The sequence below is a fragment of the Crinia signifera genome, chromosome 8, assembly GCF_055691185.1.
Source record: "Crinia signifera chromosome 8, ASM5569118v1, whole genome shotgun sequence".
Taxonomy (NCBI): domain Eukaryota; kingdom Metazoa; phylum Chordata; class Amphibia; order Anura; family Myobatrachidae; genus Crinia; species Crinia signifera.
This window is the reverse complement of record NC_139224.1, coordinates 73,797,164-73,822,769: the sequence shown is the minus strand read 5'-3', so window position 1 is coordinate 73,822,769 and position 25,606 is coordinate 73,797,164. Positions and strand designations below refer to the sequence as shown.

General features: G+C 44.7%; 22 non-coding genes and 6 pseudogenes across 22 annotated transcripts; all 28 read right to left on the bottom strand.

Annotated features, from left to right (window-relative positions):
* Positions 1–5,973: 5,973 nt before the first annotated feature.
* On the bottom strand, positions 5,974–6,092 carry LOC146033758 (5S ribosomal RNA). Its single transcript, XR_014459167.1, has one exon. It is a non-coding gene; the product is annotated as a 5S ribosomal RNA (ribosomal RNA).
* A 351-nt stretch (positions 6,093–6,443) lies between these two features.
* Positions 6,444–6,562, bottom strand: LOC146032281 (5S ribosomal RNA). The gene has a single exon (XR_014457722.1). It is a non-coding gene; the product is annotated as a 5S ribosomal RNA (ribosomal RNA).
* Positions 6,563–6,908: 346 nt separating this feature from the next.
* Positions 6,909–7,027, bottom strand: LOC146032289 (5S ribosomal RNA). The gene has a single exon (XR_014457731.1). It is a non-coding gene; the product is annotated as a 5S ribosomal RNA (ribosomal RNA).
* Positions 7,028–7,373: 346 nt separating this feature from the next.
* Positions 7,374–7,492, bottom strand: LOC146030270 (5S ribosomal RNA). Its single transcript, XR_014455768.1, has one exon. It is a non-coding gene; the product is annotated as a 5S ribosomal RNA (ribosomal RNA).
* Positions 7,493–14,598: 7,106 nt separating this feature from the next.
* On the bottom strand, positions 14,599–14,717 carry LOC146033756 (5S ribosomal RNA). The gene has a single exon (XR_014459165.1). It is a non-coding gene; the product is annotated as a 5S ribosomal RNA (ribosomal RNA).
* Positions 14,718–15,070: 353 nt separating this feature from the next.
* Positions 15,071–15,189, bottom strand: LOC146031511 (5S ribosomal RNA). Its single transcript, XR_014456977.1, has one exon. It is a non-coding gene; the product is annotated as a 5S ribosomal RNA (ribosomal RNA).
* Positions 15,190–15,534: 345 nt separating this feature from the next.
* LOC146034685 (5S ribosomal RNA) lies at positions 15,535–15,653 on the bottom strand. Its single transcript, XR_014460090.1, has one exon. It is a non-coding gene; the product is annotated as a 5S ribosomal RNA (ribosomal RNA).
* A 349-nt stretch (positions 15,654–16,002) lies between these two features.
* Positions 16,003–16,121, bottom strand: LOC146032785 (5S ribosomal RNA). Its single transcript, XR_014458203.1, has one exon. It is a non-coding gene; the product is annotated as a 5S ribosomal RNA (ribosomal RNA).
* Positions 16,122–16,466: 345 nt separating this feature from the next.
* LOC146027586 (5S ribosomal RNA) lies at positions 16,467–16,585 on the bottom strand. The gene has a single exon (XR_014454981.1). It is a non-coding gene; the product is annotated as a 5S ribosomal RNA (ribosomal RNA).
* Positions 16,586–16,932: 347 nt separating this feature from the next.
* On the bottom strand, positions 16,933–17,051 carry LOC146032940 (5S ribosomal RNA). The gene has a single exon (XR_014458351.1). It is a non-coding gene; the product is annotated as a 5S ribosomal RNA (ribosomal RNA).
* A 345-nt stretch (positions 17,052–17,396) lies between these two features.
* Positions 17,397–17,515, bottom strand: LOC146028943 (5S ribosomal RNA; annotated as a pseudogene).
* Positions 17,516–17,862: 347 nt separating this feature from the next.
* Positions 17,863–17,981, bottom strand: LOC146033639 (5S ribosomal RNA). Its single transcript, XR_014459048.1, has one exon. It is a non-coding gene; the product is annotated as a 5S ribosomal RNA (ribosomal RNA).
* A 346-nt stretch (positions 17,982–18,327) lies between these two features.
* On the bottom strand, positions 18,328–18,446 carry LOC146032435 (5S ribosomal RNA). Its single transcript, XR_014457870.1, has one exon. It is a non-coding gene; the product is annotated as a 5S ribosomal RNA (ribosomal RNA).
* Positions 18,447–18,792: 346 nt separating this feature from the next.
* On the bottom strand, positions 18,793–18,911 carry LOC146033970 (5S ribosomal RNA). The gene has a single exon (XR_014459378.1). It is a non-coding gene; the product is annotated as a 5S ribosomal RNA (ribosomal RNA).
* A 346-nt stretch (positions 18,912–19,257) lies between these two features.
* On the bottom strand, positions 19,258–19,376 carry LOC146027549 (5S ribosomal RNA). The gene has a single exon (XR_014454946.1). It is a non-coding gene; the product is annotated as a 5S ribosomal RNA (ribosomal RNA).
* Positions 19,377–19,721: 345 nt separating this feature from the next.
* On the bottom strand, positions 19,722–19,840 carry LOC146027912 (5S ribosomal RNA; annotated as a pseudogene).
* A 345-nt stretch (positions 19,841–20,185) lies between these two features.
* LOC146028439 (5S ribosomal RNA) lies at positions 20,186–20,304 on the bottom strand (annotated as a pseudogene).
* Positions 20,305–20,646: 342 nt separating this feature from the next.
* On the bottom strand, positions 20,647–20,755 carry LOC146029382 (5S ribosomal RNA; annotated as a pseudogene).
* Positions 20,756–21,100: 345 nt separating this feature from the next.
* Positions 21,101–21,219, bottom strand: LOC146034394 (5S ribosomal RNA). The gene has a single exon (XR_014459800.1). It is a non-coding gene; the product is annotated as a 5S ribosomal RNA (ribosomal RNA).
* A 346-nt stretch (positions 21,220–21,565) lies between these two features.
* Positions 21,566–21,684, bottom strand: LOC146031550 (5S ribosomal RNA). Its single transcript, XR_014457014.1, has one exon. It is a non-coding gene; the product is annotated as a 5S ribosomal RNA (ribosomal RNA).
* A 345-nt stretch (positions 21,685–22,029) lies between these two features.
* On the bottom strand, positions 22,030–22,148 carry LOC146030422 (5S ribosomal RNA). Its single transcript, XR_014455917.1, has one exon. It is a non-coding gene; the product is annotated as a 5S ribosomal RNA (ribosomal RNA).
* Positions 22,149–22,491: 343 nt separating this feature from the next.
* On the bottom strand, positions 22,492–22,600 carry LOC146029395 (5S ribosomal RNA; annotated as a pseudogene).
* Positions 22,601–22,945: 345 nt separating this feature from the next.
* On the bottom strand, positions 22,946–23,064 carry LOC146034150 (5S ribosomal RNA). Its single transcript, XR_014459556.1, has one exon. It is a non-coding gene; the product is annotated as a 5S ribosomal RNA (ribosomal RNA).
* A 346-nt stretch (positions 23,065–23,410) lies between these two features.
* Positions 23,411–23,529, bottom strand: LOC146033231 (5S ribosomal RNA). Its single transcript, XR_014458640.1, has one exon. It is a non-coding gene; the product is annotated as a 5S ribosomal RNA (ribosomal RNA).
* Positions 23,530–23,875: 346 nt separating this feature from the next.
* On the bottom strand, positions 23,876–24,001 carry LOC146029618 (5S ribosomal RNA; annotated as a pseudogene).
* A 345-nt stretch (positions 24,002–24,346) lies between these two features.
* LOC146033946 (5S ribosomal RNA) lies at positions 24,347–24,465 on the bottom strand. Its single transcript, XR_014459355.1, has one exon. It is a non-coding gene; the product is annotated as a 5S ribosomal RNA (ribosomal RNA).
* Positions 24,466–24,811: 346 nt separating this feature from the next.
* Positions 24,812–24,930, bottom strand: LOC146034146 (5S ribosomal RNA). Its single transcript, XR_014459553.1, has one exon. It is a non-coding gene; the product is annotated as a 5S ribosomal RNA (ribosomal RNA).
* A 346-nt stretch (positions 24,931–25,276) lies between these two features.
* On the bottom strand, positions 25,277–25,395 carry LOC146034145 (5S ribosomal RNA). Its single transcript, XR_014459552.1, has one exon. It is a non-coding gene; the product is annotated as a 5S ribosomal RNA (ribosomal RNA).
* Between the last annotated feature and the right edge of the window lie 211 nt (positions 25,396–25,606).

Genomic DNA, 25,606 nt, shown 5'->3' with positions numbered 1-25,606 from the left:
CTGGGCGGGCGACAGTGGTCCGCCAAGGTCCACCTCCCACTTCTTATGGGCTGAGGTTTTGGAAAATTCAGGAGGGGTCACCAAGACTTTATACCAAAACGATATATCCCCCTTAGAATGCACCATGTTGGGCCTTGCGAGGGCTACTTGGGAGATTGCATCTGGGGGGGAATAATTATGGAAGTTGGATTTCCACCAATGAGCGAGTTGCAGATAGTGGTAGTATTCCGATTTGGGGAGAGAGAATTGGTGTTCGAGGGAGGTAAAGGGAGTCACAGAGTGTGCTTCCAGGATGTCACTTAGGGTTTTAATCCCACAGGCTCTCCAGACCGTCAGTCGAAGATTGGGTATCAATTTCGCTACTGTGGTGATAGGTAAGGTGGCTATAAGAGAGTTCGAAGGGGGGAGCGTGGCCATAAGTTGGTCCCACGTGTGAAGGGAAGCTATAGTGGATGGAAGCAGATTCGGGAGGGTGGGTCTAACATGTTTCGGGATCTTAAGGAGATCTGATAATGGGATAAGGGGGAGCGGGTTTGTTCAATGGTCACCCATGCTCTGGGGGGAGAAGGGTCAGCGTAATGCTTAATTGGGGCTAGTAGGCATGCTGCTTGGTATTGGAACAGATCGGGGAGATCAAGTCCCCCAAAGGCTCTTGGGATTGACATCCTGGAGCGGGCCATAGTCGGGGGTTTCGCTGCCCAGATATATTTTGTCAGAATGGAAGTGGCAAGTTGTAAGGACTTTTTAGGGAAGATATAGAGGATGGTACGAAACAGGTACATTAGTTTAGGGAGTAATGACATTTTAAAAGCTGCCATGCGTCCCAACCAGGAGATTTCAAATGATAGCCAGAATTTGGAAAGGGCGGCAAGGGAGGTGAGGAGGGGGGATAGGTTGGCATCAAAGACATTTGCCATAAGGGGTGTAATGTGTATGCCAAGATATTTTATTGATTTGGTTTGCCAATTGTATTTGTATATGGATTTTAGTTGAGGCAGTGAGTTAGTGATGTTTATCGGGAGGGCATCAGTTTTAGTAGTATTGAGTTTATAGTATGAGGCTGCGCTATATGAAGCTAGTGTTGAGTGGAGAGACGGAAGGGAGGTAATAGGGTTGGTCACAAAAAGGAGTACATCGTCTGTGAATAGGCTAAGTTTATGGTTGATGGATCCTGTTTGCAGACCTGGGAGATTTGGGTTATTGCGAATGGAAATGGCCAGAGGTTCTATGGAAAGAACAAAAATTAATGGGGAGAGGGGGCAGCCCTGCCTAGTGCCGTTTGAGATCTTAAATGGGTCCGAAACAAAGCCGTTGGTGAACACCCGGGCCGATGGGGAGCCATATAGGGACAGGATCGATGTGAGAATCCGATCTCTGAAGCCAAAGCGCAACAACACCTCCTCCATATATTTCCAGTTTAGTCTATCAAATGCCTTTTCGGCATCCAACGATAGGAGGAGGAGGTGCTGTTCCGCCGAAAGAGAGTCGACCAGGTCAAACACTCTTCTGGTATTGTCCGAGGCCTGACGCCCTGGGACGAACCCCGCCTGATCTGGGTGCACCAGCAAGGGCAGAATTTGGTTAATACGGAGCACCATAAGTTTAGCAAATAACTTAATATCGGTATTTAATAGGGCGATAGGTCGATAATTCTGACAGAAGGCCGGGTTTTTGCCTGGTTTCGGGATAGTTTCTATACGGGCCTCTAAGAGCTCTGGGGCAGCATGACCTGTGGAGGACAGTTCATTGAAAAGATTCGTCAAGGATTGGGATAAAAGATCGCTAAAGGTGATATAGAAGTCTGTGATAAACCCGTCGGGTCCAGGGGCTTTGTTGCGGGGAAGGGATTTAATGGCCGATTGAACCTCTGGCTGTGTCCAGGGGGCATTTAGGGAGTCTAGTTGTTCTGGGGTGATGGAGGGGAATTGTAGGTCGTGTAGGAAACTTGAGATGGTGTCACTGGTGGGCTGTGGTGTGGAAGGGTCTGAAGACAGATTGTACAGTTTGGAGTAATAGTCTGCAAATTGGTTAGCTATATCTTTAGGGTTGCTAAATTTCTCTTTAGACAGGGAGATTATGAATTTGATTCTATTCCTGGCTTGTTGGGCACGTAATTTGCGGGCTAACATTCTGCCGGATCTGTTGCTGGAGAGATAGAATTTATGTCTTAATCTATTCAAGGCGGACTGGGTACGCGCCAGGAGGAGTTTTTGGAGCTGTTGGCCAACTCCTTCTTCAGGAGGTTCGATGGGGCTGACTTATTTTGTGATTCCAGGGCAACCAGCTTAGTCTCCAAGGCTTTCTGTGTTGCAATGGCCCTTCTTTTTAGGGTTGCTCCCGCCTGTATGGCCGCCCCCCTGGTGACCGCTTTAAAAGCGCACCAGTGGGTGGTCACAGAGGTGTCCTGCGGTGCATTATGAGACATGTAGGAATTGATAGATGCTAAGATAGATGCTTTGGCGGTGGGGTCTGTCAATAAGTGCGGGAAAAGACGCCATGGTCTGGGGGGGATTTTAGATGGCTGGAAGTCCCACTGCCACAGAACTGGCGCGTGGTCAGACCAAGTAATTGGGAGGATATCCACCTTGGTGGTGTGCTGTAAGGCCCATTTATCGCATAGGATGAAATCAATCCTAGAGTATGTGTTGTATACTGGGGAATAAAATGTATATTCACGCCCGGTGGGGTAAGAAGTTCTCCAGGTGTCATAGAGATCAAATTCTAGCAGGAGGTTGCGGAATGCTAAGGACGTGTTATTGGAGGAGGATTGGCCGGTGGCGGGGCGTCGGGATTTGTCCAGCAGGGGATCTAGGGTCAGGTTAAAGTCGCCTAACAGTATGAGGGAGCCTTTAGCGGAATTCCTAACCAGCGAGAGTAGCTTGCGCAGGAAGGGGAGTTGGTTGGAGTTGGGAGCGTATATACAGACAATGGTCGTCAGCTTATCCTCGAGGAGACCCGTCAGGATTAGATACCTACCATTCTTGTCTGCTATTTGGGATTGATGGACAAAGGAGGTGTGGCTGCTGAACAGGATTGCTACTCCATTTCGTTTGGATGGGCCATTAGCATAGTAGGCTACGGGATAATTCGAGTTCTTAAAGGTGGGGGGGTTGGGAGAGGCAAAGTGTGTCTCCTGGAGCGCAACCACATCCGCCCTTTGCTTGTGAAAATATGTAAGGGCAAGCCTGCGCTTATTGGGAGAGTTCAGACCTTTAACATTGAGTGATAGGAACTTAGGCATTTAGGGGCTTAGGAGGGTACAATAAAGGTGGAGGGCATCTGGTCTGGTGGGGGCTAGGGCAGCAGTCTTCGCTATCCATTACAGGGAGGGGAGGGGGTAGGGAGGAAGGTGTGGAGTAGGGTGGGGACAGAGAGCGAGGAGTAGAGTAAGAAAAAGGGAAAGGCAAAACAAAAGGGTCCAGTAATTGGGCCCGCATGACTATTGCAGGGGAGAGAAAAGGAAGGAGAAACTCGTGCAGTAGTAACTAGAGGTTAGGGGGGTGGCCAGGGTTTTGAGCGGGGAGAGAAATCAAGGCCGCCACTCGTAATTATACAAACAGACATAAACATATAATGGGGGGGAAAACCAGCATATTATAATATAATAGAACCCGAGAATATAACAAACAAACCATTTGACACATCTAAGTAATCAGAAGTAGGTAGTATAAAATTATATTGAACTGTCTAATATACTATCAAATACCATAACAAATAGCTAACTGGAAATAGAAAAAGTTACAACTATAACCATGGGGCTAGGCGTCTGACGCCCTGCTTTGCTAAACAACTAGAGAGAGTATACTCATCGCTAAGTCCTCATCCCGGTGGAGGAGGAAGCAGGGGGGACGGCCGTAGGGTCCATGGGTCAGCAATTATGAACAAACGTGTAGAGGGACAGTTTTTCAGGTGTCGGACCATTCCTGGCGCTTGGACTGCGGGCGTCTCGGTTCTGGAGGTCTGGTGATCGAGATGTCCCATTCCAGTAGGAGCTTGATCCCCGCATCCAAGGAGGATATGGTGTAAGAGGTGTCATCATGGTATATTATCAGCTTGACTGGGAACCCCCACTAGGAATCCTAGTGCCGAAGTGATGGGGGCAAATGCTCTCCTGTTAGCCAGGGTAGCGGGGGAGAAGTCCTGAAACAGCTGGAGGCCGCCCAAGACGTCAGTGTTCCTTTGCTCACGTGCCGCTCTCAGTAGCTGTTCTTTTATCGTGAAAAAATGAACTCTGAGGAGGGTATCTCGGGGTAGGTCGGCGGAGACCGTCTTAGGTCTGGGGAGGCGGTGTATGCAGTCAATCAACAGCTCCTTGGGATCTGTGGAGGGGAGAAGTTTGCGAAAGAGGGAGACGGCATATTCTTTAAGCTCAGAGTTAGCTACAGAGTCGGGTATGCCTCGGATTTTCACGTTATTACGTCTGGACCTGTCCTCTAAGTCCGCCAACTTGGATTTAAACTGGGTAATCTCCTGTTGTTGTTGATCATAGGAGGATATCAGGTCGTTGTGGGACGCAACCAGTTCTTCCATTTTCCGCTCTAAGTGGTCTGTTCTGTCGCCTATTGCCACTAGCTCAGTTTTGACCTCTCGAATAGCTAGTTTGAGATCTTTGGCTATCTCAGCCTGGAACGCCGAGAAAACCTGGCATAGAGACTTTACCATCACCGGTTCATCTGAGTTTGCGTCTATCCCTGCCACTCCAGTTGCAGGGGTAAGCTCCTCGATTACTCCCAGCGGGGAAGGCATGTGCTTCGGAGGGCTAGAATGGGGGGCAGGGATTTGAGAAGATCTCCGCGAGGACATGGAGATTTTTGCCGGGACAGCGTCCTTGGGTCTCTTAGCGGGCATATTGATAGTGACGGCACAAAAAACAAAATATTAGGATACAGTTATAGTGTGGTACCGTGGGGGTGTTTGACTCAGGCTAAGATGACATGGTAGTTGCTGGAGTTCCGGTTTTAAGTAGTGGCAGCCATGAAGTCAAGGTGATCACATTTGTGCAGATAGGGATGAAAAAATCTGTGTTGAATCCACTAGGGTGTGCTGGAGCTGCTATGGGACTTGTAACAGGTCAGTTAGAGGTCAGGCAACGTGGACCTTTTGGTATGGTCCCCAAAGTGAGGACAGGTGGGGGTGATATGAATCCGCACAGCAAGTTATGTTAAGCTGTGTTGAGAGGCAGTGTGTTGGGCTCAGTTTTGGGGGTCTCTGTGGGAGCTCCAGGGGAGGAATTCAGGGGAAGGTGGTAGGCTCCACTGACTGTGGAATTGTAAATATAGATGCTGGCTGGGAAGAGGGGAAGCAGGGTATTGAAGGGATGTAGGCTCACCCTTAGAGGGGTACTCACAGGCAAAGAGCTGGGTCCCCTGAGTTCAGGTCCACTGGATAGCGCAGTATGCGTTGGGAGACATAGACCGTCTCCTATGATGGCTGCTGCATACTCTTCCGGCTGTGCAGAGCAGCGGGCTCCAGATCAGGCCTGTATGGGGGGCGACGGTGACCCCGTTCTAGGGTGGTGCTGTGCGGGGACCGTCCCAGCTGGGGATCGCCGCTCCGTCCTGCGATGCGGGAGGTTGAGGGCCGCTCGGACACCGCGGCTCCAAAATCGAGCCCCCGGCTCCGGCCACCGGACCAGGCCGCAACCCGCAAAAGCGCTTAGAAGCGCTTCCCGGCTCCGCGGCGGGGACCTGTCGCAGCCGGAGGCGATGGGGCAGTCGGCGGGGTTGATGTGGAGGGATGGAGTCCTCTAAAAGGTAGCTCTTGGGCTGTTGAAAGAGCCCGGCGGAGGGAGCACACGAAAGGCACGTCTGGTCCGCTCGCGTGCCAGGCAACGCCCCCACAGTGTGGTAAGTCTTTAGGTGATGGCTATTGTGTCTGTTTGACCTCTCCCAAATGTCTGTATTGGCAATAAAAAGAAAAAGTTTCCAATTTAAATAGCTATAGAATAAAAACAATTTGCCAGTAATGGGAAAAAACATACAGCACCTGGTGTTCCCATGTGGTCTCCCACCCAAGTACTAACCAGGCCCAACACTGCTTAGCTTCCAAGATCGGACGAGATTGGGCGTATCCAATGTGTTATGGCTGTAGGTGAGATTCAGGCACTTTTTTGCCCTCTTCTACTTCTATAACCAGGTAAGCTAATAAAAAAGTTTCCTAACTGTTTTGGCTTACTGAAAAAAAAAAAAATCATGTGTTGGTAATGTAAAAAGACCTACAGGACATAATATAAGCAGGTGGTCTCAAATTAAACTACTAAAGAGGCTCAACAATGTTTAGCTGCCAAAAGCAGTTGGAATTGGGCCTAAACAGTGTGGTAAGTTTTTAGGTGATTGCTATTGTGTCTGTTTGACCTCTCCTAAATGTCTGTATTGGCAATAAAAATAAAAAGTTTCCAATTTAAATAGCTAGAGAATAAAAACAATTTGCCAGTAATGGGAAAAAACCTACAGCACCTGGTGATCCCATGTGGTCTCCCATCCAAGTACTAACCAGGCCCAACACTGCTTAGCTTCCAAGATCAGACGAGATTGGGCGTATCCAATGTGGTATGGCTGTAGGTGAGATACAGGCACTTTTTTGCCCTCTTCTACTTCTATAACCATGTAAGCTAATAAAAAAGGTTCCTGACTATATTGGCTTACTGAAAAAAATCATATGTTGGTAATGTAAAAAGACCTACAGGACATAATATTAGCAGGTGGTCTCAATTTAAACTACTAAAGAGGCTCAACACTGTTTAGCTGCCAAAAGCAGTTGGAATTGGGCCGAAACAGTGTGGTAAGTCTTTAGGTGATGGTTATTGTGTCTTTTTGACCTCTCCCAAATGTCTGTATTGGTAATAAAAAGAAAAAGTTTCCAATTTAAATAGCTAGAGAATAAAAACAATTTGCCAAGTAATGGGAAAAAACCTACAGCACATGGTGTTCCCATGTGGTCTCCCACCCAAGTACTAACCAGGCCCAACACTGCTTAGCTTCCAAGATCAGACGAGATTGGGCGTATCCAATGTGGTATGGCTGTAGGTGAGATCCAGGCTCTTTTTTGCCCTCTTCTACTTCTATTACCAGGTAAGCTAATAAAAAAGGTTCCTAACTATATTGGCTTACTGAAAAAAATCATGTGTTGGTAATGTAAAAAGACCTACAGGACATAATATTAGCAGGTGGTCTCAAATTAAACTACTAAAGAGGCTCAACACTGTTTAGCTGCCAAAAGCAGTTGGAATTGGGCCAAAACAGTGTGGTAAGTCTTTAGGTGATGGTTATTGTGTCTGTTTGACCTCTCCCAAATGTCTGTATTGGTAATAAAAAGAAAAAGTTTCCAATTTAAATAGCTAGAGAATAAAAACAATTTGCCCAGTAATGGGAAAAAACCTACAGCACCTGGTGTTCCCATGTGGTCTCCCACCCAAGTACTAACCAGGCCCAACACTGCTTAGCTTCCAAGATCAGACGAGATTGGGCGTATCCAATGTGGTATGGCTGTAGGTGAGATACAGGCTCTTTTTTGCCCTCTTCTACTTCTATAACCAGGTAAGCTAATAAAAAAGGTTCCTAACTATATTGGCTTACTGAAAAAAATCATGTGTTGGTAATGTAAAAAGACCTACAGGACATAATATTAGCAGGTGGTCTCAAATTAAACTACTAAAGAGGCTCAACACTGTTTAGCTGCCAAAAGCAGTTGGAATTGGGCCGAAACAGTGTGGTAAGTCTTTTTTTTTTCCATCAATAGATTTTTATTGGTGCAGAAAATTTATATGGGGTACAAAAAAGAAAAAGGGGCATTCCAGGGAGGGAGGGGGGGGGAGGGGGCATGGATAGCAAACATAAGAGGGATTACAAATCAGACATAAATCATAACATATCACTGCGCAGAGTGATCCACATTAAAGGCATAAATACAAACAATACAACACAAACATTGACTTTTACTATACAATGCTGCCCTATAGCCCAGAAATAGTGGACTCTAAGTTATAGGAGGTGGTGGGAGCAGGGCTGCGGGGCTGACTTTGAACTGGGAAGGCATCCGGAGGTTCAATCAGATTGAATTGTGGCGAAATCGGAGTAGTATCAGGTGGTAGGTGACCAGCACCATTACCCTCCGAGGTGTATATAAACCAAGGCAGCCAGCGGGAGTGTGGGGGGGAGGTCTGGAGGGGAGGGGTAGGGCATTGGTTTCCATAAGATAATGGTGGTTAGTCTTCAGGATAACCTTTAGGAGGGAAGGGGGGGGGAGGGTTGTTTCCATTGCTGTGCCTAATTGGCCCGAGCAGCGATGAGGATATGCCCTAGGACATATGTTTTCTCTGTCGGGACATCCCGGGGGTAGATGTGGAACAGGGCGATATGAGGGGAGGGAGTAATAGGCGTCTGGAGGACTGTGGAGGCTAGGTTGAAGACTTCCTCCCAGTACTCCCGGAGTTTTGGGCAGGACCAAAAGATGTGGTATATGTTCCCCACACCGCCACACTGCCTCCAGCACTTATTAGAACAAGAAGGCCAAAAGGTGTGGAGGCGGTCAGGGGTTAGGTAGAGTCTATTGACAAGTTTGATATGCATCTCAGTGTGGTTTAGGCAGCGGGACATTGTGTAGGAAGATAGAAATATTTGACGTCACTGGGCGGGCGACAGTGGTCCGCCAAGGTCCACCTCCCACTTCTTATGGGCTGAGGTTTTGGAAAATTCAGGAGGGGTCACCAAGACTTTATACCAAAACGATATATCCCCCTTAGAATGCACCATGTTGGGCCTTGCGAGGGCTACTTGGGAGATTGTATCTGGGGGGGAATAATTATGGAAGTTGGATTTCCACCAATGAGCGAGTTGCAGATAGTGGTAGTATTCCGATTTGGGGAGAGAGAATTGGTGTTCGAGGGAGGTAAAGGGAGTCACAGAGTGTGCTTCCAGGATGTCACTTAGGGTTTTAATCCCACAGGCTCTCCAGACCGTCAGTCGAAGATTGGGTATCAATTTCGCTACTGTGGTGATAGGTAAGGTGGCTATAAGAGAGTTCGAAGGGGGGAGCGTGGCCATAAGTTGGTCCCACGTGTGAAGGGAAGCTATAGTGGATGGAAGCAGATTCGGGAGGGTGGGTCTAACATGTTTCGGGATCTTAAGGAGATCTGATAATGGGATAAGGGGGAGCGGGTTTGTTCAATGGTCACCCATGCTCTGGGGGGAGAAGGGTCAGCGTAATGCTTAATTGGGGCTAGTAGGCATGCTGCTTGGTATTGGAACAGATCGGGGAGATCAAGTCCCCCAAAGGCTCTTGGGATTGACATCCTGGAGCGGGCCATAGTCGGGGGTTTCGCTGCCCAGATATATTTTGTCAGAATGGAAGTGGCAAGTTGTAAGGACTTTTTAGGGAAGATATAGAGGATGGTACGAAACAGGTACATTAGTTTAGGGAGTAATGACATTTTAAAAGCTGCCATGCGTCCCAACCAGGAGATTTCAAATGATAGCCAGAATTTGGAAAGGGCGGCAAGGGAGGTGAGGAGGGGGGATAGGTTGGCATCAAAGACATTTGCCATAAGGGGTGTAATGTGTATGCCAAGATATTTTATTGATTTGGTTTGCCAATTGTATTTGTATATGGATTTTAGTTGAGGCAGTGAGTTAGTGATGTTTATCGGGAGGGCATCAGTTTTAGTAGTATTGAGTTTATAGTATGAGGCTGCGCTATATAAAGCTAGTGTTGAGTGGAGAGACGGAAGGGAGGTAATAGGGTTGGTCACAAAAAGGAGTACATCGTCTGTGAATAGGCTAAGTTTATGGTTGATGGATCCTGTTTGCAGACCTGGGAGATTTGGGTTATTGCGAATGGAAATGGCCAGAGGTTCTATGGAAAGAACAAAAATTAATGGGGAGAGGGGGCAGCCCTGCCTAGTGCCGTTTGAGATCTTAAATGGGTCCGAAACAAAGCCGTTGGTGAACACCCGGGCCGATGGGGAGCCATATAGGGACAGGATCGATGTGAGAATCCGATCTCTGAAGCCAAAGCGCAACAACACCTCCTCCATATATTTCCAGTTTAGTCTATCAAATGCCTTTTCGGCATCCAACGATAGGAGGAGGAGGTGCTGTTCCGCCGAAAGAGAGTCGACCAGGTCAAACACTCTTCTGGTATTGTCCGAGGCCTGACGCCCTGGGACGAACCCCGCCTGATCTGGGTGCACCAGCAAGGGCAGAATTTGGTTAATACGGAGCACCATAAGTTTAGCAAATAACTTAATATCGGTATTTAATAGGGCGATAGGTCGATAATTCTGACAGAAGGCCGGGTTTTTGCCTGGTTTCGGGATAGTTACTATACGGGCCTCTAAGAGCTCTGGGGCAGCATGACCTGTGGAGGACAGTTCATTGAAAAGATTCGTCAAGTATTGGGATAAAAGATCGCTAAAGGTGATATAGAAGTCTGTGATAAACCCGTCGGGTCCAGGGGCTTTGTTGCGGGGAAGGGATTTAATGGCCGATTGAACCTCTGGCTGTGTCCAGGGGGCATTTAGGGAGTCTAGTTGTTCTGGGGTGATGGAGGGGAATTGTAGGTCGTGTAGGAAACTTGAGATGGTGTCACTGGTGGGCTGTGGTGTGGAAGGGTCTGAAGACAGATTGTACAGTTTGGAGTAATAGTCTGCAAATTGGTTAGCTATATCTTTAGGGTTGCTAAATTTCTCTTTAGACAGGGAGATTATGAATTTGATTCTATTCCTGGCTTGTTGGGCACGTAATTTGCGGGCTAACATTCTGCCGGATCTGTTGCTGGAGAGATAGAATTTATGTCTTAATCTAGTCAAGGCGGACTGGGTACGTGCCAGGAGGAGTTTTTGGAGCTGTTGGCCAACTCCTTCTTCAGGAGGTTCGATGGGGCTGACTTATTTTGTGATTCCAGGGCAACCAGCTTAGTCTCCAAGGCTTTCTGTGTTGCAATGGCCCTTCTTTTTAGGGTTGCTCCCGCCTGTATGGCCGCCCCCCTGGTGACCGCTTTAAAAGCGCACCAGTGGGTGGTCACAGAGGTGTCCTGCGGTGCATTATGAGACATGTAGGAATTGATAGATGCTAAGATAGATGCTTTGGCGGTGGGGTCTGTCAATAAGTGCGGGAAAAGACGCCATGGTCTGGGGGGGATTTTAGATGGCTGGAAGTCCCACTGCCACAGAACTGGCGCGTGGTCAGACCAAGTAATTGGGAGGATATCCACCTTGGTGGTGTGCTGTAAGGCCCATTTATCGCATAGGATGAAATCAATCCTAGAGTACGTGTTGTATACTGGGGAATAAAATGTATATTCACGCCCGGTGGGGTAAGAAGTTCTCCAGGTGTCATAGAGATCAAATTCTAGCAGGAGGTTGCGGAATGCTAAGGACGTGTTATTGGAGGAGGATTGGCCGGTGGCGGGGCGTCGGGATTTGTCCAGCAGGGGATCTAGGGTCAGGTTAAAGTCGCCTAACAGTATGAGGGAGCCTTTAGCGGAATTCCTAACCAGCGAGAGTAGCTTGCGCAGGAAGGGGAGTTGGTTGGAGTTGGGAGCGTATATACAGACAATGGTCGTCAGCTTATCCTCGAGGAGACCCGTCAGGATTAGATACCTACCATTCTTGTCTGCTATTTGGGATTGATGGACAAAGGAGGTGTGGCTGCTGAACAGGATTGCTACTACATTTCGTTTGGATGGGCCATTAGCATAGTAGGCTACGGGATAATTCGAGTTCTTAAAGGTGGGGGGGTTGGGAGAGGCAAAGTGTGTCTCCTGGAGCGCAACCACATCCGCCCTTTGCTTGTGAAAATATGTAAGGGCAAGCCTGCGCTTATTGGGAGAGTTCAGACCTTTAACATTGAGTGATAGGAACTTAGGCATTTAGGGGCTTAGGAGGGTACAATAAAGGTGGAGGGCATCTGGTCTGGTGGGGGCTAGGGCAGCAGTCTTCGCTATCCATTACAGGGAGGGGAGGGGGTAGGGAGGAAGGTGTGGAGTAGGGTGGGGACAGAGAGCGAGGAGTAGAGTAAGAAAAAGGGAAAGGCAAAACAAAAGGGTCCAGTAATTGGGCCCGCATGACTACTGCAGGGGAGAGAAAAGGAAGGAGAAACTCGTGCAGTAGTAACTAGAGGTTAGGGGGGTGGCCAGGGTTTTGAGCGGGGAGAGAAATCAAGGCCGCCACTCGTAATTATACAAACAGACATAAACATATAATGGGGGGGAAAACCAGCATATTATAATATAATAGAACCCGAGAATATAACAAACAAACCATTTGACACATCTAAGTAATCAGAAGTAGGTAGTATAAAATTATATTGAACTGTCTAATATACTATCAAATACCATAACAAATAGCTAACTGGAAATAGAAAAAGTTACAACTATAACCATGGGGCTAGGCGTCTGACGCCCTGCTTTGCTAAACAACTAGAGAGAGTATACTCATCGCTAAGTCCTCATCCCGGTGGAGGAGGAAGCAGGGGGGACGGCCGTAGGGTCCATGGGTCAGCAATTATGAACAAACGTGTAGAGGGACAGTTTTTCAGGTGTCGGACCATTCCTGGCGCTTGGACTGCGGGCGTCTCGGTTCTGGAGGTCTGGTGATCGAGATGTCCCATTCCAGTAGGAGCTTGATCCCCGCATCCAAGGAGGATATGGTGTAAGAGGTGTCATCATGGTATATTATCAGCTTGACTGGGAACCCCCACTAGGAATCCTAGTGCCGAAGTGATGGGGGCAAATGCTCTCCTGTTAGCCAGGGTAGCGGGGGAGAAGTCCTGAAACAGCTGGAGGCCGCCCAAGACGTCAGTGTTCCTTTGCTCACGTGCCGCTCTCAGTAGCTGTTCTTTTATCGTGAAAAAATGAACTCTGAGGAGGGTATCTCGGGGTAGGTCGGCGGAGACCGTCTTAGGTCTGGGGAGGCGGTGTATGCGGTCAATCAACAGCTCCTTGGGATCTGTGGAGGGGAGAAGTTTGCGAAAGAGGGAGACGGCATATTCTTTAAGCTCAGAGTTAGCTACAGAGTCGGGTATGCCTCGGATTTTCACGTTATTACGTCTGGACCTGTCCTCTAAGTCCGCCAACTTGGATTTAAACTGGGTAATCTCCTGTTGTTGTTGATCATAGGAGGATATCAGGTCGTTGTGGGACGCAACCAGTTCTTCCATTTTCCGCTCTAAGTGGTCTGTTCTGTCGCCTATTGCCACTAGCTCAGTTTTGACCTCTCGAATAGCTAGTTTGAGATCTTTGGCTATCTCAGCCTGGAACGCCGAGAAAACCTGGCATAGAGACTTTACCATCACCGGTTCATCTGAGTTTGCGTCTATCCCTGCCACTCCAGTTGCAGGGGTAAGCTCCTCGATTACTCCCAGCGGGGAAGGCATGTGCTTCGGAGGGCTAGAATGGGGGGCAGGGATTTGAGAAGATCTCCGCGAGGACATGGAGATTTTTGCCGGGACAGCGTCCTTGGGTCTCTTAGCGGGCATATTGATAGTGACGGCACAAAAAACAAAATATTAGGATACAGTTATAGTGTGGTACCGTGGGGGTGTTTGACTCAGGCTAAGATGACATGGTAGTTGCTGGAGTTCCGGTTTTAAGTAGTGGCAGCCATGAAGTCAAGGTGATCACATTTGTGCAGATAGGGATGAAAAAATCTGTGTTGAATCCACTAGGGTGTGCTGGAGCTGCTATGGGACTTGTAACAGGTCAGTTAGAGGTCAGGCAACGTGGACCTTTTGGTATGGTCCCCAAAGTGAGGACAGGTGGGGGTGATATGAATCCGCACAGCAAGTTATGTTAAGCTGTGTTGAGAGGCAGTGTGTTGGGCTCAGTTTTGGGGGTCTCTGTGGGAGCTCCAGGGGAGGAACTCAGGGGAAGGTGGTAGGCTCCACTGACTGTGGAATTGTAAATATAGATGCTGGCTGGGAAGAGGGGAAGCAGGGTATTGAAGGGATGTAGGCTCACCCTTAGAGGGGTACTCACAGGCAAAGAGCTGGGTCCCCTGATTTCAGGTCCACTGGATAGCGCAGTATGCGTTGGGAGACATAGACCGTCTCCTATGATGGCTGCTGCATACTCTTCCGGCTGTGCAGAGCAGCGGGCTCCAGATCAGGCCTGTATGGGGGGCGACGGTGACCCCGTTCTAGGGTGGTGCTGTGCGGGGACCGTCCCAGCTGGGGATCGCCGCTCCGTCCTGCGATGCGGGAGGTTGAGGGCCGCTCGGTCACCGCGGCTCCAAAATCGAGCCCCCGGCTCCGGCCACCGGACCAGGCCGCAACCCGCAAAAGCGCTTAGAAGCGCTTCCCGGCTCCGCGGCGGGGACCTGTCGCAGCCGGAGGCGATGGGGCAGTCGGTGGGGTTGATGTGGAGGGATGGAGTCCTCTAAAAGGTAGCTCTTGGGCTGTTGAAAGAGCCTGGCGGAGGGAGCACACGAAAGGCACGTCTGGTCCGCTCGCGTGCCAGGCAACGCCCCCCACAGTGTGGTAAGTCTTTAGGTGATGGCTATTGTGTCTGTTTGACCTCTCCCAAATGTCTGTATTGGCAATAAAAAGAAAAAGTTTCCAATTTAAATAGCTATAGAATAAAAACAATTTGCCAGTAATGGGAAAAAACATACAGCACCTGGTGTTCCCATGTGGTCTCCCACCCAAGTACTAACCAGGCCCAACACTGCTTAGCTTCCAAGATCGGACGAGATTGGGCGTATCCAATGTGTTATGGCTGTAGGTGAGATTCAGGCACTTTTTTGCCCTCTTCTACTTCTATAACCAGGTAAGCTAATAAAAAAGTTTCCTAACTGTTTTGGCTTACTGAAAAAAAAAAAAAAATCATGTGTTGGTAATGTAAAAAGACCTACAGGACATAATATAAGCAGGTGGTCTCAAATTAAACTACTAAAGAGGCTCAACAATGTTTAGCTGCCAAAAGCAGTTGGAATTGGGCCTAAACAGTGTGGTAAGTTTTTAGGTGATTGCTATTGTGTCTGTTTGACCTCTCCCAAATGTCTGTATTGGCAATAAAAATAAAAAGTTTCCAATTTAAATAGCTAGTGAATAAAAACAATTTGCCAGTAATGAGAAAAAACCTACAGCACCTGGTGTTCCCATGTGGTCTCCCACCCAAATACTAACCAGGCCCAACACTGCTTAGCTTCCAAGATCAGACGAGATTGGGCGTATCCAATGTGGTATGGCTGTAGGTGAGACACAGGCACTTTTTTGCCCTCTTCTACTTCTATAACCAGGTAAGGTAATAAAAAAGTTTCCTAACTGTTTTGGCTTACTGAAAAAAATCTTATGTTGGTAATGTAAAAAGACCTACAGGACATAATATTAGCAGGTGGTCTCAAATTAAACTACTAAAGAGGCTCAATACTGTTTAGCTGCCAAAAGCAGTTGGAATTGGGCCGAAACAGTGTGGTAAGTCTTTAGGTGATGGCTATTGTGTCTGTTTTACCTCTCCCAAATGTCTGTATTGGCAATAAAAAGAAAAAGTTTCCAATTTAAATAGCTATAGAATAAAAACAATTTGCCAGTAATGGGAAAAAACCTACAGCACCTGGTGTTCCCATGTGCTCTCCCACCCAAGTACTAACCAGGCCCAACACTGCTTAGCTTCCAAGATCGGACGAGATTGGGCGTATCCAATGTGCTATGGCTGTAGGTGAGATTCAGGCACCGTTTTGCCCTCTTCTACTTCTATAACCAGGTAAGCTAATAAAAAAGTTTCCTAACTGTTTTGGCTTACTGAAAAAAAAAAATTATGTGTTGGTAATGTAAAAAGACCTACAGGACATGATATAAGCAGGTGGTCTCAAATTAAACTACTAAAGAGGCTCAACAATGTTTAGCTGCCAAAAGCAGTTGGAATTGGGCCTAAACAGTGTGGTAAGTTTTTAGGTGATTGCTATTGTGTCTGTTTGACCTCTCCCAAATGTCTGTATTGGCAATAAAAATAAAAAGTTTCCAATTTAAATAGCTAGTGAATAAAAACAATTTGCCAGTAATGAGAAAATACCTACAGCACATGGTGTTCCCATGTGGTCTCCCACCCAAGTACTAACCAGGCCCAACACTGCTTAGCTTCCAAGATCAGACGAGATTGGGCGTATCCAATGTGGTATGGCTGTAGGTGAGACACAGGCACTTTTTTGCCCTCTTCTACTTCTATAACCAGGTAAGGTAATAAAAAAGTTTCCTAACTGTTTTGGCTTACTGAAAAAAATCATATGTTGGTAATGTAAAAAGACCTACAGGACATAATATTAGCAGGTGGTCTCAAATTAAACTACTAAAGAGGCTCAATACTGTTTAGCTGCCAAAAGCAGTTGGAATTGGGCCGAAACAGTGTGGTAAGTCTTTAGGTGATGGCTATTGTGTCTGTTTTACCTCTCCCAAATGTCTGTATTGGCAATAAAAAGAAAAAGTTTCCAATTTAAATAGCTAGAGAATAAAAACAATTTGCCAGTAATGGGAAAAAACCTACAGCACCTGGTGTTCCCATGTGGTCTCCCACCCAAGTACTAACCAGGCCCAACACTGCTTAGCTTTGAAGAGCGGACGAGATTGGGCGTATCCAATGTGGTATGGCTGTAGATGAGATATAGGCACTTTTTTGCACTCTTCTACTTCTATAACCAGGTAAGCTAATAAAAAAGTTTCCTAACTGTTTTGGCTTACTGAAAACAAAATCATGTGTTGGTAATGTAAAAAGACCTACAGGACATGATATAAGCAGGTGGTCTCAAATTAAACTACTAAAGAGGCTCAACAATGTTAAGCTGCCAAAAGCAGTTGGAATTGGGCCTAAACAGTGTGGTAAGTTTTTAGGTGATGGCTATTGTGTCTGTTTGACCTCTCCCAAATGTCTGTATTGGCAATAAAAATAAAAAGTTTCCAATTTAAATAGCTAGAGAATAAAAACAATTTGCCAGTAATGGGAAAAAACCTACAGCACCTGGGGTTCCCATGTGGTCTCCCACCCAAGTACTAACCAGGCCCAACACTGCTTAGCTTCCAAGATTGGATGAGATTGGGCGTGTCCAATGTGGTATGGCTGTAAGTGAGATACAGGCACTTTTTTGCCCTCTTCTACTTCTATAACCAGGTAAGCTAATAAAAAAGTTTCCTAACTGTTTTGGCTTACAGAAAAAAATCATGTGTTGGTAATGTAAAAAGACCTACAGGACATGATATAAGCAGGTGGTCTCAAATTAAACTACTAAAGAGGCTCAACAATGTTTAGCTGCCAAAAGCAGTTGGAATTGGGCCTAAACAGTGTGGTAAGTTTTTAGGTGATGGCTATTGTGTCTGTTTGACCTCTCCCAAATGTCTGTATTGGCAATAAAAATAAAAAGTTTCCAATTTAAATAGCTAGAGAATAAAAACAATTTGCCAGTAATGGGAAAAAACCTACAGTATCTGGTGTTCCCATGTGGTCTCCCACCCAAGTACTAACCAGGCCCAACACTGCTTAGCTTTGAAGAGCGGACGAGATTGGGCGTATCCAATGTGGTATGGCTGTAGATGAGATATAGGCACTTTTTTGCACTCTTCTACTTCTATAACCAGGTAAGCTAATAAAAAAGTTTCCTAACTGTTTTGGCTTACTGAAAACAAAATCATGTGTTGGTAATGTAAAAAGACCTACAGGACATGATATAAGCAGGTGGTCTCAAATTAAACTACTAAAGAGGCTCAACAATGTTAAGCTGCCAAAAGCAGTTGGAATTGGGCCTAAACAGTGTGGTAAGTTTTTAGGTGATGGCTATTGTGTCTGTTTGACCTCTCCCAAATGTCTGTATTGGCAATAAAAATAAAAAGTTTCCAATTTAAATAGCTAGAGAATAAAAACAATTTGCCAGTAATGGGAAAAAACCTACAGCACCTGGGGTTCCCATGTGGTCTCCCACCCAAGTACTAACCAGGCCCAACACTGCTTAGCTTCCAAGATCAGAAGAGATTGGGCGTATCCAATGTGCTATGGCTGTAGGTGAAATTCAGGCACTTTTTTGCCCTCTTCTACTTCTATAACCAGGTAAGCTAATAAAAAAGTTTCCTAACTGTTTTGGCTTACTGAAAAAAAATCATGTGTTGGTAATTTAAAAAGACCTACAAGACATGATTTAAGCAGGTGGTCTCAAATTAAACTACTAAAGAGGCTCAACAATGTTTAGCTGCCAAAAGCAGTTGGAATTGGGCCTAAACAGTGTTGTAAGTTTTTAGGTGATTGCTATTGTGTCTGTTTGACCTCTCCCAAATGTCTGTATTGGCAATAAAAATAAAAAGTTTCCAATTTAAATAGCTAGTGAATAAAAACAATTTGCCAGTAATGAGAAAAAACCTACAGCACATGGTGTTCCCATGTGGTCTCCCACCCAAGTACTAACCAGGCCCAACACTGCTTAGCTTCCAAGATCAGACGAGATTGGGCGTGTCCAATGTGGTATGGCTGTAGGTGAGACACTGGCACTTTTTTGCCCTCTTCTACTTCTATAACCAGGTAAGGTAATAAAAAAGTTTCCTAATTGTTTTGGCTTACTGAAAAAAATCATATGTTGGTAATGTAAAAAGACCTAAAGGACATAATATTAGCAGGTGGTCTCAAATTAAACTACTAAAGAGGCTCAACACTGTTTAGCTGCCAAAAGCAGTTGGAATTGGGCCGAAACAGTGTGGTAAGTCTTTAGGTGATGGCTATTGTGTCTGTTTGACCTCTCCCAAATGTCTGTATTGGCAATAAAAAAAAAAAAGTTTCCAATTTAAATAGCTAGAGAGTAAAAACAATTTGCCAGTAATGGGAAAAAACCTACAGCACCTGGTGTTCCCATGTGGTCTCCCACCCAAGTACTAACCAGGCCCAACACTGCTTAGCTTCCAAGATCGGACGAGATTGGGCGTATCGAATGTGCTATGGCTGTAGGTGAGATTCAGGCACTTTTTTGCCCTCTTCTACTTCTATAACCAGGTAAGCTAATAAAAAAGTTCCCTAACTGTTTTGGCTTACTGAAAAAAAATCATGTGTTGGTAATGTAAAAAGACCTACAAGACATGATATAAGCAGGTGGTCTCAAATTAAACTACTAAAGAGGCTCAACAATGTTTAGCTGCCAAAAGCAGTTGGAATTGGGCCTAAACAGTGTGGTAAGTTTTTAGGTGATTGCTATTGTGTCTGTTTGACCTCTCCCAAATGTCTGTATTGGCAATAAAAAGAAAAAGTTTCCAATTTAAATAGCTAGTGAATAAAAAAAAATTGCCAGTAATGAGAAAAAACCTACAGCACATGGTGTTCCCATGTGGTCTCCCACCCAAGTACTAACCAGGACCAACACTGCTTAGCTTCCAAGATCAGACGAGATTGGGCGTATCCAATGTGGAATGGCTGTAGATGAGATACCGGCACTTTTTTGCCCTCTTCTACTTCTATAACCAGGTAAGGTAATAAAAAAGTTTCCTAACTGTTATGGCTTACTGAAAAAAATCATATGTTCGTAATGTAAAAAGACCTACAGGACATAATATTAGCAGGTGGTCTCAAATTAAACTACTAAAGAGGCTCAACACTGTTTAGCTGCCAAAAGCAGTTTGAATTGGGCCGAAACAGTGTGGTAAGTCTTTAGGTGATTGCTATTGTGTCTGTTTGACCTCTCCCAAATGTCTGTATTGGCAATAAAAATAAAAAGTTTCCAATTTAAATAGCTAGAGAATAAAAACAATTTGCCAGTAATGGGAAAAAACCTACAGCACCTGGTGTTCCCATGTGGTCTCCCACCTATGTACTAACCAGGCCCAACACTGCTTAGCTTCCAAGATCGGACGAGATTGGGCGTATCCAATGTGCTATGGCTGGAGGTGAGATTCAGGCACTTTTTTGACCTCTTCTACTTCTATAACCAGGTAAGCTAATAAAAAAGGTTCCTAACTATATTGGCTTACTGAAAAAAATCATGTGTTGGTAATGTAAAAAGACCTACAGGACATAATATTAGCAGGTGGTCTCAAATTAAACTACTAAAGAGGCTCAACACTGTTTAGCTGCCAAACGCAGTTGGAATTGGGCCGAAACAGTGTGGTAAGTCTTTAGGTGATGGCTATTGTGTCTGTTTGACCTCTCCCAAATGTCTGTATTGGCAATAAAAATAAAAAGTTTCCAATTTAAATAGCTAGAGAATAAAAACAATTTGCCAGTAATGGGAAAAAACCTACCATACCTGGTGTTCCCATTTGGTCTCCCACCCAAGTACTAACCAGGCCCAACACTGCTTAGCTTCCAAGATAGGACGAGATTGGGCGCATCCAATGTGGTATGGCTGTAGGTGGGATATAGGCGCTTTTTTGCCCTCTTCTACTTCTATAACCAGGTAAGCTAATAAAAAAGTTTCCTAACTGTTTTGGCTTACAGAAAAAAATCATGTGTTGGTAATGTAAAAAGACCTACAGGACATGATATTAGCAGGTGGTCTCAAATGAAACTACTAAAGAGGGTCAACACTGTTTAGCTGCCAAAAGCAGTTGGAATTGGGCTTACCAGTGTGGTAAGTTTTTAGGTGATGGCTATTGTGTCTGTTTCACCTCTCCCAAATGTCTGTACTGGCAATAAAAAAAAGTTTCCAATTTAAATAGCTAGAGAATAAAAACAATTTGCCAGTAATGGGAAAAAAACCTACAGCACCTGGTGTTCCAATGTGGTCTCCCACCCAAGTACTAACCGGGCCCAACACTGCTTAGCTTCCAAGATCAGGCGTATCCAAAGTGGTATGGCTGTAGGTGAAATACAGGCAGTTCTTTGCCCTCTTCTACTTCTAAAACCAGGTAAGCTAATAAAAAAGTTTCCTAACTGTATTGGCTTACTGAAAAAAATCATGTGTTGGTAATGTAAAAAGACCTACAGGACATGATATTAGCAGGTGGTCTCAAATTAAACTACTAAAGAGGCTTAACACTGTTTAGCTGCCAAAAGCAGTTGGAATTGGGCCTAAACAGTGTGGTAAGTCATTAGGTGATGGCTATTGTGTCTGTTTGACCTCTCCCAAAAGTCTGTATTGGCAATAAAAAGAAAAAGTTTCCAATTTAAAAAGCTAGAGAATAAAAACAATTTGCCAGTAATGGGAAAAAAGCTACAACACCTGGTGTTCCCATGTAGTCTCCCACCCAAGTACTAACCAGGCCCAACACTGCTTAGCTTCCAAGATCAGACGAGATTGGGCGTATCCAATGTGGTATGGCTGTAGGTGAGACATAGGCACTTTTTTGCCCTCTTCTACTTCTATAACCAGGTAAGGTAATCAAAAAAAATTCCTAACTGTTTTGGCTTACTGAAAAAAATCATATGTTGGTAATGTAAAAAGACCTACAGGACATAATATTAGCAGGTGGTCTCAAATTAAACTACTAAAGAGGCTCAACAATGTTTAGCTGCCAAAAGCAGTTGGAATTGGGCCGAAACAGTGTGGTAAGTCTTTAGGTGATGGCTATTGTGTTTGTTTGACCTCTCCCAAATGTCTGTATTGGCAATAAAAAGAAAAAGTTTCCAATTTAAATAGCTAGAGAATAAAAACAATTTGCCAGTAATGGGAAAAAACCTACAGCACCTGGTGTTCCCATGTGGTCTCCCACCCAAGTACTAACCAGGCCCAACACTGCTTAGCTTCCAAGATCGGACGAGATTGGGCGTATCCAATGTGGTATGGCTGTAGGTGAGATGCAGGCACTTTTTTGCCCTCTTCTACTTCTATAACCAGGTAAGCTAATAAAAAAGTTTCCTAACTGTTTTGGCTTACAGAAAAAAATCATGTGTTGGTAATGTAAAAAGACCTACAGGACATGATATAAGCAGGTGGTCTCAAATTAAACTACTAAAGAGGCTCAACAATGTTTAGCTGCCAAAAGCAGTTGGAATCGGGCCTAAACAGTGTGGTAAGTTTTTAGGTGATGGCTATTGTGTCTGTTTGACCTCTCCCAAATGTCTGTATTGGCAATAAAAATAAAAAGTTTCCAATTTAAATAGCTAGAGAATAAAAACAATTTGCCAGTAATGGGAAAAAACCTACAGCACCTGGTGTTCCCATGTGGTCTCCCACCCAAGTACTAACCAGGCCCAACACTGCTTAGCTTCCAAGATCGGACGAGATTGGGCGCATCCAATGTGGTATGGCTGTAGGTGGGATATAGGCGCTTTTTTGCCCTCTTCTACTTCTATAACCAGGTAAGCTAATAAAAAAGTTTCCTAACTGTTTTGGCATACAGAAAAAAATCATGTGTTGGTAATGTAAAAAGACCTACAGGACATGATATTAGCAGGTGGTCTCAAATGAAACTACTAAAGAGGCTCAACTCTGTTTAGCTGCCAAAAGCAGTTGGAATTGGGCCTAAACAGTGTGGTAAGTTTTTAGGTGATGGCTATTGTGTCTGTTTCACCTCTCCCAAATGTCTGTACTGGCAATAAAAAAAAAGATTCCAATTTAAATAGCTAGAGAATAAAAACAATTTGCCAGTAATGGGAAAAAACCTACAGCACCTGGTGTTCCAATGTGGTCTCCCACCCAAGTACTAATCAGGCCCAACACTGCTTAGCTTCCAAGATCAGGCGTATCCAAAGTGGTATGGCTGTAGGTGAAATACAGGCAGTTATTTGCCCTCTTCTACTTCTAAAACCAGGTAAGCTAATAAAAAAGTTTACTAACTGTATTGGCTTACTGAAAAAAATCATGTGTTGGTAATGTAAAAAGACCTACAGGACATGATATTAGCAGGTGGTCTCAAATTAAACTACTAAAGAGGCTCAACACTGTTTAGCTGCCAAAAGCAGTTGGAATTGGGCCGAAACAGTGTGGTAAGTCTTTAGGTGATGGTTATTGTGTATGTTTGACCTCTTCCAAATGTCTGTATTGGTAATAAAAAGAAAAAGTTTCCAATTTAAATAGCTAGAGAATAAAAACAATTTGCCAGTAATGGGAAAAAACCTACAGCACCTGGTGTTCCCATGTGGTCTCCCACTCAAGTACTAACCAGGCCCAACACTGCTTAGCTTCCAAGATCAGAAGAGATTGGGCGTATCCAATGTGGTATGGCTGTATGAGAAATACAGGCACTTTTTTGCCCTCTTCTACTTCTATAACAAGGTAAGCTAATAAAAAAGTTTCCTAACTGTTTTGGCTTACTGAAAAAAAATCATGTGTTGGTAATGTAAAAAGACCTACAAGACATGATATAAGCAGGTGGTCTCAAATTAAACTACTAAAGAGGCTCAACACTGTTTAGCTGCCAAAAGCAGTTGGAATTGGGACTAAACAGTGTGGTAAGTCTTTAGGTGATGGCTATTGTGTCTGTTTGACCTCTTCCAAATGTCTGTGCTGGCAATAAAAAGAAAAGGTTTCCAATTTAAATAGCTAGAGAATAAAAACAATTTGTCAGTAATGGGAAAAAACCTACAGCACCTGGTGTTCCCACGTGGTCTCCTACCCAAGTACTAACCAGGCCCAACACTACTTAGCTTCCAAGATCAGACGAGATTGGGCGTATCCAATGTGGTATGGCTGTAGGTGAGATACAGGCACTTTTTTGCCCTCTTCTACTTATATAACCAGGTAAGCTAATAAAAAAGGTTCCTAACTATATTGGCTTACTGAAAAAAATCATGTGTTGGTAATGTAAAAAGACCTACAGGACATAATATTAGCAGGTGGTCTCAAATTAAACTACTAAAGAGGCTCAACACTGTTTCGCTGCCAAAAGCAGTTGGATTTGAGACAAAACAGTGTGGTAAGTCTTTAGGTGATGGCTATTGTGTCTGTTTGACCTCTCCCAAATGTCTGTATTGGCAATAAAAAGAAAAAGTTTCCAATTTAAATAGCTAGAGAATAAAAACAATTTGCCAGTAATGGGAAAAAAACCAACAGCACCTGGTGTTCCCATGTGGCATGTGGTCTCCCACCCAAGTACTAACCAGGCCCAACACTGCTTAGCTTCCAAGATTGGACGAGATTGAGCGTATCTAATGTCGTATGGCTGTAGGTGAGATACAGGCACTTTTTTGCCCTCTTCTACTTCTATAACCAGGTAAGCTAATAAAAAAGGTTCCTAACTATATTGGCTTACTGAAAAAAATCATGTGTTGGTAATGTAAAAAGACCTACAGGACATAATATTAGCAGGTGGTCTCAAATTAAACTACTAAAGAGGCTCAACACTGTTTAGCTGCCAAAAGCAGTTGGAATTGGGCCGAAACAGTGTGGTAAGTCTTTAGGTGATGGCTATTGTGTCTGTTTGACCTCTCCCAAATGTCTGTATTGGCAATAAAAAGAAAAAGTTTCGAATTTAAATAGCTAGAGAATAAAACTAATTTGCCAGTAATGGGAAAAAACCTACAGCACCTGGTGTTCCCATGTGGTCTCCCACCCAAGTACTAACCAGGCCCAACACTGCTTAGCTTCCAAGATCGGATGAGATTGGGCGTATCCAATGTGCTATGGCTGGAGGTGAGATTCAGGCACTTTTTTTGCCCTCTTCTACTTCTATAACCAGTTAAGCTAATAAAAAAGGTTCCTAACTATATTGGCTTACTGAAAAAAATCATGTGTTGGTAATGTAAAAAGACCTACAGGACATAATATTAGCAGGTGGTCTCAAATTAAACTACTAAAGAGGCTCAACACTGTTTAGCTGCCAAAAGCAGTTGGAATTGGGCAGAAACAGTGTGGTAAGTCTTTAGGTGATGGAAATAGTGTCTGTTTGACCTCTCCCAAATGTCTGTATTGGCAATAAAAAGAAAAAGTTTCCAATTTAAATAGCTAGAGAATAAAAACAATTTGCCAGTTATGGGAAAAAACCTACAGCACCTGGTGTTCCCATGTGGTCTCCCACCCAAGAACTAACCAGGCCCAACACTGCTTAGCTTCCAAGATCGGACGAGATTGGGCGTATCCAATGTGCTATGGCTGTAGGTGAGATTCAAGCACTTTTTTGCCCTCTTCTACTTCTATAACCAGGTAAGCTAATAAAAAAGTTTCCTAACTGTTTTGGCTTACTGAAAAAAAATCATGTGTTGGTAATGTAAAAAGACCTACAAGACATGATATAAGCAGGTGGTCTTAAATTAAACTACTAAAAAGGCTCAACAATGTTTAGCTGCCAAAAGCAGTTGGAATTGGGCCTAAACAGTGTGGTAAGTTTTTAGGTGATTGCTATTGTGTCTGTTTGACCTCTCCCAAATGTCTGTATTGGCAATAAAAATAAAAAGTTTCCAATTTAAATAGCTAGAGAATAAAAACAATTTGCCAGTAATGGGAAAAAACCTACAGCACCTGGTGTTCCCATGTGGTCTCCCACCCAAGAACTAACCAGGCCCAACACTGCTTAGCTTCCAAGATCGGACGAGATTGGGCGTATCCAATGTGCTATGGCTGTAGGTGAGATTCAAGCACTTTTTTGCCCTCTTCTACTTCTATAACCAGGTAAGCTAATAAAAAAGTTTCCTAACTGTTTTGGCTTACTGAAAAAAAATCATGTGTTGGTAATGTAAAAAGACCTACAAGACATGATATAAGCAGGTGGTCTCAAATTAATCTACTAAAGAGGCTCAACAATGTTTAGCTGCCAAAAGCAGTTGGAATCGGGCCTAA